Source organism: Furipterus horrens, unplaced genomic scaffold (assembly GCF_987537825.1).
Source record: "Furipterus horrens unplaced genomic scaffold, mFurHor1.1.pri manual_scaffold_6, whole genome shotgun sequence".
NCBI lineage: Eukaryota > Metazoa > Chordata > Mammalia > Chiroptera > Furipteridae > Furipterus > Furipterus horrens.
This window is the reverse complement of record NW_028327176.1, coordinates 21447378-21471842: the sequence shown is the minus strand read 5'-3', so window position 1 is coordinate 21471842 and position 24465 is coordinate 21447378. Positions and strand designations below refer to the sequence as shown.

General features: G+C 36.0%; 1 pseudogene; it reads left to right on the top strand.

Annotated features, from left to right (window-relative positions):
* The first annotated feature begins 574 nt into the window (after positions 1-574).
* LOC150005824 (PEST proteolytic signal-containing nuclear protein pseudogene) lies at positions 575-1609 on the top strand (annotated as a pseudogene).
* Positions 1610-24465: the final 22856 nt, after the last annotated feature.

Genomic DNA, 24465 nt, shown 5'->3' with positions numbered 1-24465 from the left:
TTCTTTTTCTTGCTGTTTTCACCATCTCGCTGTTTTTGAAGAAAAGCCACTGGTTCTATTACTACAAAAAACATACCAGATCATCCACAGGTTAGCAATGAGGGATAGAAACATAAAGTTGGAGTCCTCCAGTACCAATATTTGAAAATCAGTGTTCAATTTTATTAATAAACCAGTGAATTTCCTCACATAGCTCCTCTTTCATTGGATGCTGTAAACCAAGGTTCAGGAGGCAGTAAAATGATCCAAACTGGGAGACTAGAATAAGGAATCAAATAAAAAAGCCTCTGACCTTTGGCACTGACAGCTTGGCTTCTTAATTTCAGCCATTCTAGTGGGGGTGTATCTCTTTATAGTTTTAATTTTTATTTCTTTGATTACTAATGAGCCTGAGCATCAAAGCACATGGTTTTCAGTTGTTTATATGTCTTCTTTAGTGAAGTATCTGTGCAATTCTTTGCTGATTTTTAATTGGGTCTTTTGTCTTTTATTATTGAATCGTAAGAGTTATTGATATGTTTTGAAAAAAGTCCTTTGTCTGATGTATGCATTGAAAATATAGTCACCGGGCCGCGGCGGGGAAAATGGCGGACGGAAAGGCGGGAGAGGAGAAGCCTGAGAAGCCGCAGCGAGCTGGAGCCGCCGGAGGACCTGAAGAAGAAGCAGAAAAACCTGTGAAAACTAAGACTGTTTCTTCCAGTAATGGAGAGGAAAGTTCCAGTCGCAGCGCTGAGAAGCGATCAGCTGAAGAAGAAGCTGCAGACCTCCCAACAAAGCCTACAAAGGTCTCCAAGTTTGGATTTGCCATAGGTAGTCAGATGACAAAGAAAGCCTCAGCCATATCCATCAAACTTGGGTCAAATAAACCTAAAGAAACTGTTCCAACTCTTGCTCCAAAAACCCTTTCAGTAGCAGCAGCTTTTAATGAAGATGAAGAAATGCCTCCAGAAGCGAAGATGAGGATGAAGAATATTGGAAGGGATAAACCAACATCAGCAGGACCAAACTCCTTTAATAAGGGAAAGCATGGGTTTTCTGATAACCAGAAGCTGTGGGAGCGAAACATAAAATCTCATCTTGGAAATGTCCATGACCAAGACAATTAATGATCTGTTTTGAAATTGGGGTGTGGGGTGGGTGTGAAGTTAAAAGGAACAGTTTCCTTTTTAAAGAATGGTATAAGACTATCTTTGGAGCCGCCTTATTTTTTTTTTAAAGATTGAATGGTACACTAATAAATGAGAGTTTGAAATTAGACGTAATTTATGTTTTATATACAGATTTCAAGACATTTGCTAATTTTGTAGTTTCATGTGATTACTTTCCAAAGGTTACAGATAATTTTAAAAAAATCAGAAATGGTACCTTTCTAAGAATTGCATATTTTTTTAGACACAACTATTAGCACATTAAGAGGAAAGCAAAGAGTTATTGTCTGTTTAAACTGCAAGTAATCACTCTCTTAACTTAACTCCCTTATTAACCTAAACTTTCTGGCTCCCAGGAACAGCCTTATAGAGAAGGGAGTATTGTATTGGGAGGAAAATGTTACTGGAGTATTGACTGAAAGTAAATTAGTAAAATTAAAATACTGCTTTTTTTTTTCTAATGGGCATTTGTTTTGTTTCAAGTCATAAATAGGTAATTGCATTGCTATCTATGGATACAGAAGCTTAGCTCTTAAAAAAAATTTTTTTTTAAATTTTATGTAAACCGTTGAGTATTTGATATAGCCCACTTCACCTTAATGGGTCTTATCTGCCTTCATTAGTCTTCAAAGAACAACTGTTTGCTACCAAAGGAAATCAGTATTTTGAATGTGCTTCTCTTGGTTTTTGTTATTAGCTTAGTTTCTGTAAGCATTTCCACCAGACCTGAGGCAAGTCATAGGAAGCTGTTTCTTTTAAAATACAAAGCACCACCAAAAATTTTAAATGTACATAATACTTAAATATTTGGCTGTTTTTATTTTTTAGAAAGTAACAAATAGCATAAAAGCAAATTGTATGAAGATGGAAAATGAGAAAGATGCACTTTCTGTAACTTTGTCAAACATTTAAGTTACTAACTTGTGAAATCCACTTTGATTTCTACTTACTATAGGAATTCTTTATTAATACAATGGTTTATTTTAAGTGTATATGTTAACCGGTGGCCTCTCAAAAGCACATTTTAGATATCGAAAAGAGAGGGACAGAAAATGCATCTTTAAACATTTTATGGAATCTTTTACCACATATACTTTGTTAGAGCTATGTGTTGTAGGGAATTTTTTTTTTTTTGTATTTTTGTATATGACTTATTCTTTAATGTGACAATTAAACACATCTTTAAAGGCATAGTCATGGGTAAAAGAAAAATGCAGTATAATGATTTTCTTGAAAATTTCTACAATGTTAAATTTGCAGGCAGCTTCTGACTGTCTTAGTGGTGGTAACTACTCACTCAGCTCTTTTAAAAAGTAGTAACTCCGGAGAAGCAGCCTGTATATATTCCTAATATTTTGTTCACTTTCATTCATTAGTGTAAGCCCCAAGTAAAACAATGGAAATGTATATAGAACTATTAGTTCTTACTTATTTGATTTAATGGTATCAGGATATGTGAATTTAACTTGCTTTAATGTAGGCAAACTTTGTTTTTGTCCATTTTACTGTTTATGTTAAAATAACATCCCTCTCTGCATATTTGTTTCTTGACTCAAATATTAACCTGTAGTCAAGATGGGAGAGAGAAACAACTGAGATGAATGTCTTTACTACAATACCAATAAATTTGTCAAACTCAAAAAAAAAAAAAAAAAAAAGAAAATATAGTCACCAAATCTGTGACTTACCTTTTCATTTTCTTAACAGTTATCTTGCAAAAGGCAGAAGATTTAATTTTGGTGAAGAGCACGTTATGAATGAGCCATAATGCAGTACAGTTTGTCTCTTGGATTTCTGGGATGTTTAGAGTTTTAGCTTTTACGTTTAGAATTATGATTTCTCTCCAAAAGTTTTGAAGGTACAGAAAATTTTCTCCTTTCAACAGGTTGTCAGTCTTACTTTTCAATTATGCAATGCATTAATTTTTCTTTTATATTTTAGTTATTTTAAGCAAATTGGAAGAGGCACTTTGATGACAGGTCAGCCATTTGCCACTCACTCTAAATGGGAAGTCTGATACTTCTTAGCAAGTTTTACTTATTTTTAGAGTAGATCTTCCTAATTTTATTAAATCGTAGTAATTTTAAAGTCTTATAAAATGATCTATTTTATTGTTAATGTCAGATTTATTAGCATATTCTTGTATAAATTAGCTTACATTTTCTTCTATTATGCTTATATTAGTATGTCATTGTCCTCTTCTAAATTTTTAGTTTTTTATATATTTTTTAGATTTGACTAGTTCCTCTTTTATATGTTATAAGGCACTAGCTTTTATACTCATTTACTACATCTGCTGTTTTCACTTACAATTTAAATAGAAAATAAGATATTTTTTGCAGACCACTTCTCATTAGAATGAGCTTAGAGTGAATCCGGTGCTATTTCTGTATATCTCATGTGTATGAGTAGATATATGTAGAAAAATGCTTTGGTTTTCAATTTAAGTGTTACTTTCATGTTGAAAAAGAATAGAGCTTATTTTTTGAGAAAATAGAGCTTAATATTTTCAATTCAGGTGTTAGCATTCAAATACATTTCACCAAATAAATCAAGTGAAATTGGCATAATTAAACATGATGTAGGGTAAACAGAAGTTAGGAATCAATAAGAGGTTCAGTCTGAGATCTCATTATTAAGTGATTTATAATAATTTTTTCGTTTTTCAATGAACATCAAATTCTATTAACAGGTAATGAGATTTTAGATTCTTGAAAAAATGATGAGTGTCCTGAGAGGTTTAAATGTGTGTTATTTCCACACATTGTTTAGAAATTGGTTTTGTCTGAACAAAATGATCTCTTGAAAGTAGGACATGGCTTGATGGTGGGAAAATTATTGCTTTTTAAAAATGTTATAGAGTGGATCTTACTAATGAATAAGAATAACATGTTTTAATGATGAGTATTAATGAGGCAAAATAACATCCCTAAATAAAAACATTAGGTAACCCAAATAGTTTATTATTAATCCACAATTTTTATCTACTGCATAATTTAAAATTTCTTAGAATTGCTTTGAATATCTTATCTCAAGTTTTATAATTTATTTTAAAATATAGTTGAAATAAAATATTATGTTTGTTTTGGGTGTATAAAATAGTGGTTCAACACATATATACTTTACAAAGTAATCATCATAGTAAGTTTAGTAACCATCTAACAACATACATAGTTAATGATATTGTTCACTGTATTCTTTAGGTTGTACATTACAGTCCCATGACTATATTTCTTAATTCCCTCTCTTCTTTCCTAACCATCTTCTCACCTCAATCTCTTTTTGTAATCATCAGTTTTTTCTCTGTATCTATGAGTTTCTGTTTTATTTTGTTTTTTCATTTGCATTGGTTTTGAGATTTCACATATAAGTGAAATTATATGCATTTGTCTTTTCTCTCTGACTTATTTTACTCAACATCATACTCTCTAGGTACATCCATGTTGTTGCAAGAACAAAATTTCCTTTTCTGTGGCTGAAAAAATATATATACATTATGAAGACAGGGAGGGGAAGAGAGAGAGAGAGAGAGAGAGAGAGAGAGAGAGAGAGAGAGAGAGAGAGAGGAGAGTCAGTCTGAAATAGTATTCAACCGTTGTTAATATTGTTAATATAATGAGAATGGTTTACATGACATTGATATAACTTGGCAGCTAAGGAGAGTAGACTGGAATGCACATGTGTGAACAATGATGACTTCACTGTACTAGTCAGTGGGGGTGGTAGACACCATTGAGTGAGTATGTGGGCTACGTGGTTGTCACATTCAAAATGACTGAGTGGGTAGAGCAACAAATCTACATCAAATTTTGTGTTAAGCTTGGACACTCCTCCCTGGAAACTATTCAGATGATTCAGAAGGCCAAAGCTATGGGCAACTGGTGATTGGCAGCTTCATCACGACAATGTGCCTGCTCATGCATCATGTCTCGTGCAGATCAAATCACCCAGGTGACTCAGTCCCCCTACAGCTCAGATTTGGTGCCCTGCAACTTCTAGCTTTTTCCAAAACTAAAATCACCTTTGAAAGGAAAGGGATTTCTGATCATTGATGAAATTCAGAAAATTATGATGGGGCAGCTAATGGCGTTTGGCAGAACTGTGTGAGGTCCTGAGGTGGCTACTTTGAAGATGACTGAGGTGTCATTGTCCTATATACAATGTTTGCTGTAGCTTCTTCAATAAATGTCTCTATTTTTCATATTACATAGCTGGATACCTTCTGGACAGACTTCATTTATATATCACAACTTCTTTATCCATACGCCTATCAGTGGACACCTACATTGCTTCCATATCTTGGCTATTTTAAACAATGCTACAGTGAACACAGGGTTGCATACATCTTTTGAGTTATTGTTTTTATTTTCTTTGGATAAATACCCAGAAGTGGGATTGCAAGGTTGTAAAAAAGTTATGTTTTTAACTTTTTGAATAACCTCTATAATGTTTTCTACAGGGCCTTCACTAGGTTACAATCCCATCAACGGTGCAGGAGGGTTCCTTTATCCCACATTCTCAGCATCACTTATTATTTTTTGTCTTTTTGATAATAGCCTTTCTGACTGGTGTGATGTGGGATCTCATTGTGGTTTGGATTTGCATTTCTTTAATGATTAATGGTTTTGAGCATCTTTTTTGCGTTTGTTGGCCTTCAGTTCTTCAGCCCATTTTTAAATTGGATTGTTTGTTTTCTGATGTTGAGTTGTATGAATTCTTTATATATTGGATATTAATCTCTTATTGGATATTTAATTTGCAAATATTTTCTTCCACTTAGTTTGTTGCTCTTTCACCTTGTTAATAGTTTTCTTCACAGTGCAAAAGCTTTTTAGTTTGATAGTGGCCAATTTATTTACTTTAGTTTTGCTGCCTTTGCCCCAGAAAAGATGTCAAAAAAATATTGCTAAGACTGATGTCAAAGAATTTACTGCCTATGTTTTCTTCCAGGAGATATGGTTTCAGGTCTTATGTTTAAATCTTTAATCCATTTTTAGTTTATCTTGTATACAGTGTGAAATGTGGTCTTCCTTCCTTTCTTCCTTCCTTCTTTCCTTCCTTCCCTCCCTCCTTCCCTCCCTCTTTCTTTCTTCCTTTCTTTCTTCCTTCCTTGCATATATCTGTCCAGTTTTCCCAACATCACTTATTGGAGAGACTTTTTCTCATTGTATATTCTTGCCTTCTTCATCACTGATTAATTGACCTTATAAACATGACTTTATTTGTAGGCTCTCTATTCTATTCTGTCCATCTATACTTCAATATAATAAAGGACATATATGACAAACGTACAGCTAGTATCATACTCAAGAGGGAAAAGCTGAAAGTTTTTTCTCACATCAATTACTTTTGACATCTATTTCCCAGATCCACACATCTGTCATTTCTCAGTATTCTGTTTACAATAATCCATTGGAAGCAGAAAATGTAGCAAAATAATTCTTATATCTTATTAAAAAGATATATTTTTGTTTCTTGAGTTTTTGTAGTCTATTTGATTTAAACTTAAGTAGAAGAACTTTAGAGTAAGAAGATGGCAGAAGTAGTAAAGTTTTTCATCTCCCTGGTTTTTTTCTCTCACCTTCCAAACTAGCATTTCAGTTCATAAAACAGTAGAAACAAAATCAACAATAATCAAAAAACTAAACTACATAGATAACACTTAAAATATTAAGTGACAAAATAAACTCCCAAATAATAGTGTTTAGGACCAATCCGCTAAGATCCATAAGACCAAGTTGTGCAGGAGGAAATGTGAATAACAAAGAAAACTTAGATGTCCTTGAGTGACAGATAATCTGACAGCAGTTCACAACAAATGATCTTCAAACTGAGGGGTTTCTTTTCAGCGTTGAAAGCGTGGTGAATCTATACAAGAATAGTAAATTCTATGTAGGCAGTGCAGGTTCCAAATCACAGGTGAGTGTGAAGAGACTTGAAAAAGGCTGGAGAACGCCAGGCAGTACGGTTCCAATTGATTATTGGAATGAATTATGTGAAACGAATCATGAAAGCTGATGTCCAGAACAAAGCCATATTTTGAGGGGGAACTGCTGGAAATAGAGTCTAAATTGAATAGGAGATATTTTATGAGCAGGAGATAAAGAAGAGCCAGATACAAGAGTGTGTATTTAAGAAAGATAAAAAAACTCTCAGAAGGGAAAAAACATTATTGTTGAGTAGTTAGTGGTTAACAGTAGAAGCATAATGTCAAGAATTATGAAGACAGCAAAGCTATCTGAAATGTTCCTCATCTGTAAGAGTATAAAAACCCTCAACCCAAGTCAAGTAACAAAAGAATTGTGCTTTAAGCTTAAACTATTTATTATTAAAAACAGTAACAGTAGTGAGGAAAAGACTGGTTTATAGACAATGAATGTATGAAGAACAACATGCCCCCCAAAATGTAAATATTTTAACATAGTAATTAAAAGTACAAAAATTAAGATATAGATAAAATGAATAAAAAGCATATTAGAAAAATTTAGAGGTGACACGGTGAGATATAAAAAGACTTCTAAGATAGCTGATAGAGCTCTGAGAGAATTAAAAATCAAAGAATAAGTATTTCAGAAATAAAGACTGAACAAGAGAAACACTATAACTAACAATGTTAAAAGATAAATAGAAGACAAAAGGAAGGAAATATCTTTTTATTTAATCAAAAAGGATTAGATAAATAAATAACAGATTTGAGAGAAAGTGGGAGAGAGACTCTGTATCTATTACCTATTTATTATCTCTCTATCTACCTATTTATCTAATCCAAGGTATGTGTAATAAAAATCTTTGACCAGAAAATCAAAAGCCAGGAAACAAACAAATAACAAACTATTAAAATTATAATTCAATAAATAAACATTTAAAAAAACCTAAACTGGCTTTTTGAAAAACCACACTGAATAGATATATTCAAAATAGCAAACACCAGAAAAACGGTGTCTTTTTTTTTTTTTTATTTTGGTTTTTCAATTACAGTTGTCCCCTTTTCCCCCAATTTCTCTCCCCCACCCAGCCCACCCCCTCTCCCGCAATCATATCCCTCCCTGTTGTCTATGTCCATGAGTCTTTTATACAGGCTCTTTAATTAAACCCTTCCCTTACTTATCCCCCTTCTCTCCCTCTCCCCTCCCCCCTATTGACTGCTATTCTGCTTTTTGTTCTATTTAGTTCCTTTGTTTGTGTTGTTCTTTAGTTTCCTGTATTAGGTGATATCATATGGTATTTTAACGGTGTCTTTAATGAATAAAAAATAGACAAAATGGACAAATCATTTATAAAGGAAAGAACAATCAGATTTACATCAGGTTTTCCAAGAGCAAACATTTTGCCAGGAGAGAATGGAGTAAAATATTAAGATATCCACAAATGAAACATCTTCAAATATAAAAACATGAATTGAGCATGCAAGAAGTTAGGATACATTTTTTTCACGAGCCCATACTAAACTAAAGAAAATCAGACAACCAAAAGACTGTAGAGGTATTAGAATAGGGACTGGTGGCAAACAGTCAATATACACTTTTCCTTATAAAGTAATAAAATGATATGAGTAAACAGTATATTGTAAATATATACTCTTGGTAATGTATATACCATATAATATGTATCATATAATATGTATTCTAGATACACCATAATAGTCTGTGCTCTAATAATGTACAAACAACATAACTTTTTTTTATTATATTTTATTGGTTATATTGTTACAATAGTTCCAATATTTTTCTCCTTTGCTCCCCTCCACCCAGCACCCCCTGTCCTCCAGCAATCCTCCACCAAATACATGTCCATGGTTCATACATACAAGCTTTCCCGCTTCACCTTTTCATATATTCTTCTTCTTTTTTTAAATAAATAAATTATTAATTAATTATTTTAACCCTGGCTGGTTTGGCTCAGTGGATTGAGCGTCGGCCTGCGAGCTAAGTGTCGCTGGTTCGATCTTCCAGTCAGGGCACATCAGAGAAGGAAAACTCTGATTCCAAAAAACCTCCGCTGCCTTGCGGCATACCTCTTCAGGGGAAAGGCTAAGGGAGTAAACCCCGACAGAAAATCCGGAGCCGGAGTCCCTAAGGTGGTTTGACGTTGTAGTCAACACCGGCAACTCCTGCGGCGCACCTGAACCCAAGCTGTATTGACTCCGTCTTTCCCTTGGGCCCTTCAGCTGCGAAGAGAGGGGGGGTCTGCTGCATGGGCAACAGCAGACCCTCCATATCACCCTGCCCAGGCTCTGTAGCTTCAGCTTCACTGGAGAGGACACTCCAGCGTCATCGCAAGATGTCGATTTAACACAGGAGGAGACAGATACCGTGTCACTCCCGAGTCGGACTGCACAGCCATTCTCGGCGATGCAGATAGACTCTTAAGAAGCTACACCATCGTCTCTCGAGACGGACGGGCATGGGCAACAGCAGACCCTCCATATCACCCTGCCCAGGCCCTGTAGCTTCAGCTTCACTGGAGAGGACACTCCAGCGTCATCGTAAGATGTCGATTCAACACGGGAGGAGACAGATACCGTGTCACTCCCGAGTCGGACTGCACAGCCATTCTCGGCGGTGCAGATAGACTCTTAAGAAGCTACACCATCGTCTCTCGAGACGGACGGCTGCCGATTTTAACAATAAAAAATAATAATCCCTCCCTCTCAGATATTAAGACCCTTTGTAATCTTATAAAGGACAATGGGCGAAGGTCTCAAGCTCCTCTAACTGCTTCAAGCTGGACATGGTCATCATCCTACCTACCCTTGGGTCCAGAAATCCCTAATAAGAGTGGGGGATGTAGAGGGGAGGGTGGCCTTCCCACATGGGGAAGGATTGTGCAGACTCCAGGTCAGTTGGCTGTCCCCGGACAATGGCATGCTTGGTTTAACAGGCTGGCATCCTTGTTGTATTCTGGGGGCAACAGATTTGGCAAGAGGGTTAAAATACATCATTAAATCCATAACTACTAGATGACAAAAGGCAGGGATTAATTTTTCAATGTCCCACATTAGGGGAAAAAAAGGGGGGGTGGCTTCTTTGGAGGAAGGTGTGCCAGGCCCATCTCACCTGTCCAAAATCCTTTTGCCCATTATACTTAGTTTGGGCTGAGGGAAATATTTTAGGTTTCCCCCCCTCTCAGACCTCTGGGCCCTTTCGGTCCAAGCCATTAGGATAGAAAAGAGGAACCAGTTTTAAAGTGAAGCCCACAGACCACCCCGTTCTTCACCAACCCAACCACTTAGTTCAGCCAAACTGTTGAGTCTCAGGAGGCAGCGCTGCTGACAGGATTAAGTGAGGCCTATACATACAGACAATCACTCAGGTAATGAGATCGTAGGCTTATGCCCTTTGAAAACAGAAAACACATGTTAATTTATGTAACATAACCCACAATCAAGTCTCTAAATCTGTAAGACTGTCTTATTGGAAAGACACCCAGTTGCAAGGCATTTGACATTCTTCTTGCCTATAATTTAAATATCTTTGATGATACCACAGACATAGTTTAACTTTCAAGTGAAAACATATTTTAAATGAAAAGAAACTTTAAAGACAGTTAGCTGCACAACTTTATAGTCTACCACTGATCATTGTGATTTTCCTTGAATAATGATTTTTCTCCCTAAGATTACCCTCCTTGTCATTAAAGGGACTATATTAAGTCCATTTTTAATTTATCCTGTTCATTTGCATAAACACAACAAGAGCAGCAAATGATCACTTACAATCTTTAGTTCTGCTTTGCTGGAACTTACTCAAGGAACATTTAGGGTGACCTTCAGTCTGCCCTTCAGGGCACAGAAGCTGATCCACCTACCTGCCATTCAGCCTTGCCTGTAAACACCTGTCTTTTCCAAATCCTTCTGGTTTTCCATTATGCCTTAAGGTCCATTCTAGCCATCTTTCAGGAAAACAACCTTCATTCTTTCCCTGGAAAGATTGCTGTGGACCACACAACCAACCAAGACACCAGGCCTTTTATCTTGTGGGCTTTTATTACCTTCGAAAGTCATTCCCAGTTCCTCAGGGCTTTTTGGTAACAACCAGAGCCCAAGCATGTCTTCTTTAGGCATGACATTCCAGTCAAAGTCTTGGTAAAAAAAAAAAAAGAAAAATAAAACCCTCTATTAACAACTGGTCTTATTAGTTTTATGCAAAGAAACTTATGTCATTACTTACTTGTTTAGAATGTCAAACTCTGGAGGGATCAGATAGGGAGAAAAATATACAATGTCAAGGAAAATCCTTGTCCTTCTAATATTCACTGAACTGGCATTTCCATTCTTCATATTTTCATTTTTCTCCCACTCAATTTTTTTGTTTGTTTTTCCATTACTGTTGTCCCACTTATTTTCCCCCTCTTGCTACCTTGCACCCTGTTCCCTCCTTCTCCAACATTTAGTCCCCACTCAGTTGTACATGTCTGTGGGTCATTTATACATGTTCTTTGACTAGACCCTTCCCTTTCTTACCCCCTTCTCTCCCCCCCCCCCCCGCCTCCCCCCTTGTTACTGTTAGTCTACTCCTTGTTTACATACCTCTGGTTCAATTTTGCTCATTTGTTTGGGTTGTTCATTAGTTTCCTGTAATAGGTGACAGCATAAGGTATTTTTCTTTTGTTCCCTGGCTTATTTTGCCAAGAATAATTCTCTCTAGTTCCATCCATATTGTTGCAAATGGTAGAAGTTCCTTCTTTTTTTCTGCTACATAGAACTCCATTGTGTAAATGTACCATTGTTTTTTGATCCACTCATCTACAGATGGGCACCTAGGCTGTTTCCAGCACTTGGCTATTGTAAATAGTGTTGCTATGAACATAGGCATGCATAGGTTCTTTTGAATTGGTGTTTCAGGATTTTTCGGATATAGTCCTAGCAATGGAATTGCTGGATCAAAAGGTAGTTCCATTTTTAGTTTTTTGGGGAAATTCCAAACTCTTTTCCATAGTGGCTGCACCAGTCTGCATTCCCACCAGCAATGTATCAGGGTTCCCATTTCTCCGCATCCTCTCCAGCACAAGTTGTTTGTTGATTTGTTGATGATGGCTATTCTGACTGGTGTGAGGTGGTATCTCATTGTGGTTTTTATTTGCATCTCTCTGATGGCTAGTGGTGTTGAGCATTCTTTCATATGTCTATGGACCCTCTGTATGTCCTCTTTGGAGAAGTGTTTGTTCAGGTCCTTTGCCCATTTTTAAATTGGGTTGTCTGTCTTCTTGGTGTTGAGTCATATGAGTTCTTTATATATTTTGGAGATCAATCCCTTGTCTGAGATGTCATTGGAAAATATATTTTCCCATATGGTTGGTTTCCTTTTCATCCTGCTGATTTTTTTTTAGCTGAGCAGAAACTTTTTAGTTTGATGTAGTCCCATTTGTTTATTCTTTCCTTTATTTCCCTCGCCTTAGGAGATATATCAGTGAAAATGTTGCTATGTGGAATACCTGATATTTTCCTGCCTATTTTTTCCTCTAGAACTTTTATGGTGTCACGGCTTACATTTAAGTCTTTGATCCATTTTGAATTTATTCTTGGTGTATGGTGTAAGTTGGTGGTCTAGTTTCATTTTTTTGCATGTCCCTGTCCAGTTCTCCCAACACTATTTGTTGAAGAGGCTCTTTTCACTCCATTTGATGTTCTTTCCCCCTTTGTCAAATATTAGTTGACCGTATAGACCTGGGTTTATTTCTTGGGTCTCTATTCTGTTCCATTGATCTATATTTCTGTTCTTATGCCAGTACCAGACTGTTTTGATTACCGTGGCCTTGTAGTATAGTTTGATATCAGGTATTGTGATTCCTCCTACTGTGTTCTTCTTCCTCAAACTTGCTGTAGCTGTTTGGGCTCTTTTTTGGTTTCATATAAATTTTTGAAGTATTTGTTCTAGGTCCATGAAATATGTCATTGGTATTTTAATAGGGATTGCATTGAATCTATAAATTGCTTTGGGTAGCATGGACATTTTAATGATGTTGATTATTCCCATCCATGAGCATGGTATATGCTTTCATTTATTTGTATCTTCCTTAATTTCTTTCTTCAGTGTTATGTAGTTTTCTGAGTACAGGTCTTTTCCCTCCTTGGTTAAGTTTATTCCTAGGTATTTTATTTTTCTTGTTGCTATGGTAAATGGGATTTTTCTTTCAGTTTCTATCTCTGAGATTTTATTGTTGATGTACAGAAATGCCTTTGATTTCTGAATATTGACTTTATACCCTGCTATTTTGCCGAATTCACTTATTAGTTCGAGTAGTTTTTTTGTGGAGTCTATAGGGTTTTCTATGTACACTATCATGTCGTCTGCAAATAATGACAGTTTTACTTCCTTTTTCCCAATTTGGATTCCTTTTATTTCTCTTTCTTGTCTGATTGCTGTGGCTAGAACTTCCAAGACTATGTTGAATAGGAGTGGACATCCTTGTCTTGTTCCTGAGCTCAGGGGGAATGCTCTCAGTTTTTGCACATTGAGTATGATTTTGGCTTCAGGTTTCTTATATATGGCCTTTATTATGTTGAGGTATGCTCCTTCTATTCCCATTTTACTGAGAGTTTTCATCATAAATAGGTGTTGTACTTTATCAAATGCTTTTTCTGCATCTATTGATATGATCATGTGTTTGTTTTCTTTCATTTTGTTTATGTGGTGTATTATGTTTATTGGTTTGTGAATATTAAACCATCCTTGCATCACTGGGATGAATCCCACTTGATCGTGGTGTATGATCTTTCTAAGGTGTTGCTGGATCCGGTTTGCCAATATTTTGTTGAGGATTTTAGCATCTATGTTCATCAGCGATATTGGCCTGTAGTTTTCTTTCTTTGCTGTGTCTTGACCTGGTTTTGGGATTAGGGTAATACTGGCTTCATAGAATGAGTTTGGGAGTCTTCCCTCTTCTTGGATCTTTTGGAATAGTCTGAGGAGGATAGGAGTTAGGTCTTTCCTAAATGTTTTGTAGAATTCACCTGTGAAGCCATCCGGTCCAGGGCTTTTGTGTGCCAGGAGTTTTTTGATTACTGCTTCAATTTCACTAGTTGCGATTGGTCTATTCAGGCTTTCTGCTTCTTCTTGATTCAGTTTTGGAAGACTATATGTTTCCAGGAATTTGTCCATTTCCTCTAGGGTGTGAAATTTCTTGCCATACAGTTGTTCGTAATAATTTCTTACAATTCTTTGTATTTCTGTGGTATCGGTTGTGGTTTCTCCTTTTTCATTTCTGATTTTATTTATTTGGGTCCTCTTTCTTTTTTTCTTGATGAGCCTGGTTAAAGGCTTGTCAATTCTGTTTATCTTTTCAAAGAACCAGGTCCTACTTATGTTGATCTTTTGAATTGTTAGTTTAGTCTCTATGTCATTTAATTGTGCTCTGATCTTCATGATTTCCTTTCTTCTACTTGATCTGGACTTTGCTTGTTGTTCTTCCTCTAGTTATTGTAGCTGTAGGGTTAAGTTTTTTATTAGAGATTCTTCTAGCTTTTTTAGGTAGGCCTGTATTGCTATGAACTTTCCTCTCAGGACTGCTTTTGCTGTATCCCATAGGTTTTGGGTTGTTGTGTGTTCATTATCATTAGTTTCCAGAAACTTTTTGATTTCCTTAATGTCATTGTTAACCCATTCATTATTTAATAGCATGTTATTCATTCTCCATGAGTTTGAATGTTTTTGAGTTTTTTCCTTGAGGTTGATTTTCAATTTTAAGCCATTGTGATCTGAGAAGATGTTTGATATAATTTCCATTTTCTTGAACTTGTTGAGGCTTGTTTTGTGTCCTACCATGTGGTCTATCTTTGAAAATGTTCCATGTGAACTTGAGAAGAATGTGTATTTTGCTTCTTTGGGGTGAAAAGTTTTATATATATCGACTAAGTCCATTTGATCTAGTGTGTTGTTCAGTGCCTCAAAATCTTTAGTGTTTCTTTGCTTCAAAGATCTGTCCATTGTTGACAATGGGGTGTTGAAGTCTCCTACGATGAGTGTGTTGCTGTCTATATCTTTCTTGGAGTCCTTCAAAATTTTCCTTATATATTTGGGTGCTCCTAAGTTGGGTGCAAATATATTTATAAGGGTTATATCTTCTTGATGGATTTTTTCCTTAAGTATTATGAAATGTCCTTCTTTTTCTCTTTTTATGGCCGCTGCTGGGAAATGGGTTTTGTATTCCTACCCCAGCTTTTTTTTCATTTCCATTTGTTTGAAATTCTTTTTTCCATCCCTTCACTTTCAGTCTGTGTAGATCTTTTGTTCTAAGGTGGGTCTCTTGTAGACAGCATATATGTGGGTCATTCTTTCTAATCCATTCAGCTACCCTATGTCTTTTGATTGGAGCATTTAATCCATTTACATTTAAGGTTATTACCAATAAGTACTTATTCATTGTTGTTTTCCCTCTTTATACTCATGTTCCTCTCTGCCTCTCTCTGTTTCTTCATCTTCTTAAAGCAGACCCTTTAGCATCTCTTGCAATGCTGGTTTGGTGGAGATGTATTCTTTTAGTCTTCTTTTGTCTTGGAAACTCCTTATTTCACCTTCCATTTTGAATGAGAGCCTTGCTGGGTAGAGTATTCTTGGTTGTAGGTCTTTGTTTTTCATTGCTTGGAATATTTTTTGCCATTCCCTTCTGACCTGTAGTGTTTCTGTTGAGAAATCTGATGATAGCCTTATTGGAGCTCCATTGTATGTTATTAGTTGTTTCTCTCTTGCTACTTTTAGGATTCTCTCTTTGTCTTTGAATATTGCCATTTTAATTATAATGTGTCTTTAAGTGGGCCTGTTGGGGTTCATCTTCATTGGGACCCTCTGTGCTTCCTGGACTTGCGTGACTCTTTCTCTCCTCATGTTAGGGAAGTTTTCTGTCATTAGTTTTTCAAAGAGGTTTTCTATCCCTTGCTCTTCTTCTTCTCCTTCTGGAATTCCTATGATACGGATATTATTACGTTTCATGTTGTTCTGCAGCTGTCTTAGAACCTCTTCAGTCTTGTTCAGTCTTTTTTCATTTTGTTGCACTGTTTGGGAGTTTTTGTCTACATTGTCTTCCAGCTCGCTGATCCAATTTTCTGCTTCCTCTAGCCTGCTTTTAATTCCCTCTATTGTGTTCTTCAATTCAGAGATCGTATTCTTCATTTCCTCCTGGCTCTTATTGATAGCTTCTATGTCCTTTTTCATGGTGGTGTAATTCTCTGTAAGTTCCTTGTAGTTTTTCTGGAGTTCCCTGTAGTTTCCCTGGAGTTCTTTTTAGTTTCCACTGACCTCATTGAGCTTCTCCATAATCCATGTTTTGAATTCCATATCTGATAGTTTGTTCCCCTCTATTTCATTTAGCACTCTTTCTGGGGATTCTACCTTTCCTTTCGATGGGGGTTGTTTCTCTGTCTCACTATTTTTGTGACTCCTATTTTTTGTTGATGCTTCTTAGAATGATCTGCACTTCCTGGATCTGCCTCTGATGGCGTCAGATCATGTACCATTCTGGCCCGAGGCAGCCTGTTGGAGACTTCCAGGGATCTACTCTCTTTGTCTGTCTTCTTTAGTTGTTAATCTATTCTATCTGTGATTAGCCATCAGGCTTAAGGACCGTGGGTGTGGCAGTTTAATTCCTGTAGGCAGGGCTTTTGCTTCCCCTCAGGCTGATGCTACTTGGAGGGGAATGGTCTGCCTGCAGCATTGGGGATGAGTCAGCACTGGGACCTGGTCGGCTGCTCCCCCAGTTCTCCCCTCAAAGCCACCGCGCCAAACTCTCCCCAAGTGTCTCCAGTCCTCTCTGCCTTCCCTCTGCTTGAGCCCAGGGTAAGTGGGGGCCAAAATATTTTCATATGTGATACACTTAAGAGCTCTTTTTCTCCTGCTGTTTCTCTCTGGCTAGCAAGAAACCCTGTGGCTTTTTCCTTTTCACAGCTGATACTATTTTACTTCCCACTCTGTTGCTGTAGGCTGGGGAGCCCAGCTGGGGGTTTGGACCCTGCCCTTCTCAGGGGGAACCCCCGGCTGCTGATCTGTTTCTCAGTCCCTTCAGCTGCCACCCGTGGGAGCCCAGCCAGCCCTTCCGCGTCTCCTCACTCCCTACTGGTCACATTGTGATGTAGCAGCCTTTTCTATCTCTCCGTGGTTATAAGACTTCTTTCCAGCCAGTGTTCGGTTGGTTATTCCAGATGATTTCTCCAAAATATAGTTGTAAATCCAGACTGGTCCTGGGAGGAGGTTAGTGTAGCTTCCACTTACTCCGTCGCCATCTTGGATCCTCCACAACATAACTTTTTTAAGTGAGGAAAATGGGAAAACTACATAGAAAGTAGATTAAGCCTATTCATTGTTTCAGATTAGGTGCAGAATTAGAGGAGAGGGAAGACTAATATGACTAGCTAATTTCAACAATGTTCATAGCTGGGAACCAAGACTGATATTATAATAAAGATGTAATAAAGATGACCATTCAGATAAACATTCCACAATTGCATAATCAAAGGAATAGAAAACAGCTTCATGTTCATTATATAGTATACTGGTGTTTGCAATTGGAAAAGCAATAAGGGATATCTCTAAATACTTCACCATGAGATCTCCAGATTATATTAAATAAAAAAGAACATGGTAGGGAAAAGGACATATAGTGAACCAGCATATATTCATATATCTTCCCATCCCATCTAACAAAATTGGGTGCTTTTTATATTAAAATGGAAATATAAATAAGAAAATAAGTGTAAAGGAGAGAGTATAGTAGAAGGAAGAGCAACAGAAACTGGATTTTCTTGAAAGTAACTTATTTTGTGGATAGTACTATTAAAATTTTTACTTATTTTACATGATTATAATTATAAAATGAAATTTACTTATAATTTCTAAAAGTTAAAAAAAGATGAATATAACTGTACATCAAGAATTATTTTAAATTTTTATATCTCAAATGGTATAAACTTGAGGAGAAGTAGACAAAACCAAGTTCTTATAATATTTTCATTAGTAATTTTGTTGGTATAATGTTGGTATTGTGATTCTGACACTGCTTGTAACATGTGATGAAGAAAAAAGAAAAGAATTAGTTTGCTGCCATTGAAAATTGAGATTTTCAGAATGGGAAAAAGAAGAAGCATATACAAGAATAAAGAATTAAGTTTAAATTCCCTGAATTCTGAATTTAAATAGGAAATTCCAGGGTAAACTCAAGAAGTATTTTATCAAAAACTGTAATTTTCTTGTTCCTTTCAATGAAAAGGTCTAGAAACAATGCTTGAATTATAGCCTTCAATCATTAAATTTTACTAAAAAGAACTAAAATTTTTTTGTGAAATAGCTGATTTCAGACCTAGGAAGATCTAACATGTGCCAGGAGAATTTTGTCATTACCAAGGGGAAAAAAAAAGAAACCTATAAAAGAGTTCTGAATTTGGTTCAAAGGATCCAGAAGTCAAACTATTTAGATTTCACTAACCAAATTTGGGTCAATTTGAACATGAATACAAAGCAATAGAAATTTATTAAAACATTTCAAATATATTTCAATCCATGAGTTTATAATGCTACTTTAAAAGCCCATTAACACATTTGAAGGATGCTAAGGAACTAATTCATTATTTTTGAAAACCTGGTAAATAGAGGGATCAAGAATTTGTCTGGCCCTCCTTTACTATGCAAATAATAGCTCAGGATAACCAAAATAGCTGATATGGGCAAGAATATCTTCAGAGAAGCAAATCTGATAATTGGGTGGTTTGGCAGAAATGTTAAACAACCCCACAGAATGTAATTTGTAAAACCCAGCCTGTGACCCAGTTTCTTCAAAGAACAAATTGCAAAGGGGGAAAAAAAATGGTTGGAACTTGCCACAGTGGCAGAAGGGTGGTTTCTCAATTTTCCAGTTCCACTATGTGCATTGCCAAAAGGTGCACATGAATTTCCGTGCCATCCTGGGTTTGGGAGTAAATATTGAAGGTTTTTGATCTACATTATAGAACATATTGGGAGGTGCGCTGTCAGCTGTGCCCTGATGTAAACAGAATGTTCACAAAGACTGGCATCTGTTTTATGGATGCCTGGGGAGTTTTGGTAACCAGCTCTCTGATGGACAGCATCTCAAGAACGAGAATTCTGGCATAGTTTTCAAAACCAAAATATTTTAATTAGAAGTAGCAATCATGAAACAAAGGTTTAGGAAAAAAATGCCTATAAGGTCAAGCAGCTTAAGAAATTTCATATTTGCTAATTATGTGTCCATAAGATTTCCTACTTTGTGTTAGATATTTAGAGAAATGAAGTATTACATCTAATATTTGAAATAAACATATACATATGAAAAAAATAAATTTTAGCTTGCTTCTTTGCTACAATATTTTATTGAATAGGTAACACGATTTAAGTAAAATAAGATTCTTATCAAGCAGTACACAAAAGCAGACATCAGTGTTAGATTGCATGGAGCTTGTTTTTTTTTTTTTTATTTTAAATTGTACTTATTTTTAATGCACAAGTAGAGCATAGTCAGTGGCTATACCAGCCAAAATTCCCAAATTACAATGGCCAAAATAGTTTTCTGGCGGAGAGTTCCTGTGGGGTCTGAAGTCATCCTTCCGTTTTTGTTTTTGTTTTTTTTACCCCTATTTTATCTTAACCAATCTGGAAGACCCTAATGGGGCACATTTTTGGAAAATGATCTTCAGAAAAGTTCATTGTTCCTAGAAGACAAGGAGGCAAGACGTTGCCAATTCCTAAATGTCTATCCTGAACCAGATGAAAGATTCCAAAACAAACAAACAAAAAGCTAAGGACAAAATCCCGGAGAATCTCTCTTTTTTAAAAACAGGCATTTTGTTTTGGAATAATGTTTAACTTCCAGAGGAGCTGCAAAGGTAGTACACTGAGCTCCATACCCCTACACCCAGTTCCCCCGTTGTTAACGTCTAATATCATTACCATTTACCAAAATAAACACTGATGTGGGTAAATTACTATGAACTACATTCTAGACTTTGAATTTCACCAGGTTTTCTATTGCTGCCCTCCCCTAATGTGCTTTCTGGTTTACTTTCCCCATTACTGTGTTACGTTTGGTTGTCATATCTCTGCAGTCACCTCAAGTCTGTGATAGTTTCTCAATCTTTGCTTAGTTTCATAACTTTCACAGTCTTGGGAAGTGCTGGCCAGGCATCCTGTAGAAGGCCCCCATATCTGGGTTTGTCTGTTTATTTTCTTGTGATAAGACTAAAGTTGGTGTTTGAAATGACTGTAACATGTCCAGCGCCCTTCTTGTCACATGATATAGAAGTATATGATATCCACACGGCATCACTGGTGATGATAACCTTTATCACTTGGTTAGATTAGTGCTTGTCAGGCTTTTGCACTGTAAAGTTACTATTTTACCTATTCTCAGCTTTATTATTTAGAAATGAGACACTAATCTACTTCGCTAACAAGGTAATAAGGGATGAGCAATCAAGTTTCACCCAGGATATCTCTTACCCAACAGGTACATTTTTGCTTAGTGCAATCATTGTTCAATTATTGGTGAATGGTTTTCAATGAAAATACAATAATTTATAGTTCCTTTCATGATATCTTTTTGTATACTTACCCCATATAAAGTCAAGAGAGTGAATTCATCTTTGCTTAACTCTGTACTTCATTGAAAACTCCTCCACATATCAGTGTGCACCAGTATTTTTAAAAAATAATTTATTTGTTTGTTTATTTATTTACTTATTTATTTATTTTTAGAGAGAGAGGAAAGGAGAAAGAGAAGGAGAGAAACATCAGTGTGTGGTTGCCTCTCACTTGCACCCCCAACTGGGGACCTGATATGTAACCTAGTTATGTGCCCTGACTGGGAATCGAACCAGCGACACTTGGTTCACAGGCCAACGCTCAATCCACTGAGCCACAGCAGCCAGGGTTTGCATCAGTATTTTAAAGTATTATAGTTATCATTCTTTTAGCATTGTGATTATTTTAAAATTGTTGTGTCATTCCTCTAATGTGGGTTCAGAAAACCTTGGTTAGCCAAATATTGAAAAAAACACACAGTGTTATTGCTCACATATTCTTTCTTCTTTCTCTTCTCTGGTCTCTCTCTCTCTCTCCCTCTCTCTCATTGCTCTTTACAATGGTGTTTTTGCATAGTCTCCCACCTTACAACCCTGATTTCCTGATTTACTGGCTAGTAGAAAAAAATCTCCCATTGCCCTCATGCCTCCTGATTTTCACTTATTATTCTGTTTTTTTCTTGTTTATCTTCTTATGACTCTAGATCTTGCTTTTCATTTTTGTCATCCTCATTTAGAAACCTGATTCTTTTTTTCTTTTTTCAAAAATATTTTTATTTTGGGATTGTTTTTCATATTTTTATTATTTATTATTATTCTACAGAAGTAAAATTACTCTAAGTGGGTATAAAAGTTTATTTTTTTAAAAATATGCTCTATAGATTATGATGTTACAGTTGTCCCAATTTCTTTTCCCTTTGTTCTCCTCCACCCAGTGACCCCTGCCTTCCAGTTGTTCCCCCCTTTAGTCCATGCCCATTGGTTGTGCATAGAGTTCTTCTCAACATCTTCCTGTCTACTCCACTCCCTCCTACTATGCTTCTTAATTCCTGTTCCATCTCCCTCCCTTTCCCTCCTTCCCCCTTCCCGCTGACCTCCCCTCATAATATTCCCCATACCTATAACTCTTTTTCCTCTCTCGTTGCCTACTTAGTTTGCCTTTGTTTCAGTTCCCTAGCTTTTGTTGTTGGTTGTGATACAGTTTTCATTTTAATGTTGAAACCTGATTCTTTTTGTGTGACCATTGCCCTTGGTGTTCTTGACCCTGACTCCGACTGTCACATATTTTACTAGCTCACATAAACTTGTGCCAGCCTTTGTGGAACCCTGGCACAAAATTCCACTTACATAGTTTATGAAATAGCTAAATGTAAAGATACATATAGAATTATGGAAATGTTAAAATGGAAACAAATAAACTGAAGCTTCAAGAAGACCATAGCTTGGAAGGTGGGTCTGTATTCATGGTGCTCCTGAGGAATCTTGGCAGTAGAATTTGGGTATCAGATATATCATGGCTCAAGGCTGTCTATTGGATTAATTACTTCTTTGCAAGGTAACCTCCAGCTTGGCTGATCCAGAGTTTCAGCTCTCTTGTACCTGGCACAGGGCTTTGACTTGCCAAGACCCTGACTTTTCCTCACAGCATTTTTTCCAGCTTTTGTTTTACTACCAACTGACAAAAATATTCTTATCTCCTCTTAGGTCAAAGTGAGAGGGGGAGGGTGATGGGAGTTAAACTTTCTGAAACAGAGGATACAGTACATAGCCCCCAGCCCACCTAAGCACTGGCTGCCCTTGAGTTAGGCAGGGCTTTTCCACTTGTCTGCCAGCTGTCATTATGCAGTAGCAACACAGAGTTCAGGGTATTCCTCCTCAACTGTTGCTACAAGGAAACTCAGTTCCCCTTATAAGGAAGAGCAGACTAAGCTGATTACAAGCAGTCCATCTGTGCTGGCATGAATATCTTTTCTGACAAGCATCATGCCTTGTGGATGTAAACATGGAAAATTCTTCTGTTATCTATAAAATGTCAATAAAGTGGACGTATCCAAAATGCTAGTTATTTTTAAAGATACAGAGAATACCCGTGTCTGGAAGGAGTAAACGGAATGTTACATGAGGTGTGATTTGAAGACTACTGAAATGTCTTCCTCCCCCAATATTTCTTCATTTTTCTTCTATCGAACTATTTCCTCATACTCTTGATAATGGTATTCATCTCCAAGAGGACACCTATCAATATAGTAGTAAAAGCTTGTTGACAGAGGGAGCTACTGAATACTCTTTCTTCTTTGCAACCATATTTTATAACGCTTTCTTACATAATGTTTAGCATATGCCACTTTACTTACTAATACCATCCTGGTCTGAGGACTTCTGAGAACAGGAGTTGCCTTGTCCATGAGTGCTCAGAAATTTTATTATGGTGCCTTGCGTATATAATTCACCATTAATATGTGTTGAATTGAATGCAATGAAAGAATAACTAAAGAATCTGTAATCACATTAATGCTTTTAACAAGACTCAGTTTAATAGATTAGCTATCTAAGTATGCCTAGAGAATGACACAAGAGCTGGTGAGTTTTGATATGCTGCGGGTAGCAGGTTGGAGCACAGATTCAGGGAGGGCATGTTTAAGATGTTTTTAAAATCATTGGTATGGCAGGAGATATTCAGAACTGAAAAGCAGTTAGAGGGAGTCAAAATTTAAAGAAAAAAATGAAAAATACTTCAAAATGACTTAAGAATTCTGAGGTCTTGGTTTTACTAAGAATTTGCAAAGTCCGGAGATTAAAATACTGAAATATTAAACTTTTTTTTTCTTTATAGTTCATAAAATCTGTATCATCAACTCCAATGAGAATAATCAGTATTGATAATTTCAGCGGTTCAGGCTATTAACAAAGTTAAAATAGGGCACAGATTAAAAAATGCCAGATATATAAGATTTCCTGAAATACAGGGTAAAATTGACTTTAATTTGCTTTTGATTTATTTTGGTCTTACTTTTGTTCTTGTCATTGCTGTTGCTTTAAGAAAGGGAGCTTGTCCATATGCTGTTGTGCCTTTCCAAATTATGAGCCCAATTAAGGTTATTGGCATGTCACATAATTATTTCAACAAAAAGTTGTTTAAGTCATTCAATTACCTTTTGCATGTCAGATGTTAGAAATGTTGTTACTATGAATAATCTCTAATTATTTAAGTGTTATGCTTGATTAATATATCATTAACAAAATTTATTAATTAATGTTCTGGGTGAAAGAAGACTCCTGTTTAAACTGTGTAGCTTAAGATACAAACTGAAAGAATCTCATATCTGTAAAAAAAAATTGTATTCTTACAAGTTTGTTTTGTTTATTTAAATGGACAATGTCACTTCAGTGTCATAGATTTGTACCTTTTATAACAATTCATTAATTTTTTAATGAAAATTAATCTCAGGCAAGAAAATATGTGTGCACACTTTTGAAGTTCTTTAGAAAAGTCTTTCTTTGTGAGAGAAAATGGAAATTCTTCGGTCACCAATTATATTTTTGACACCAGAGAGCTCAAAAAATACACAATATTCTACTTGAAAGGAGCTGATATTTGATGTTAAAAAATATTCACTAGCTAACATCTCCACATTTTTTATTGTAAAACAATGCATTTGCATTTAATGATATTTTTTAAATCTATAAAATAGAGATAAACTCTTGTAACTTTAAGATACTTATCTCTGGGAGTCTCATAAAGTGCTTGGAGAAATGTAAATTGAGATAAACTCTCTGGAAGATAATTTATTTTTTATT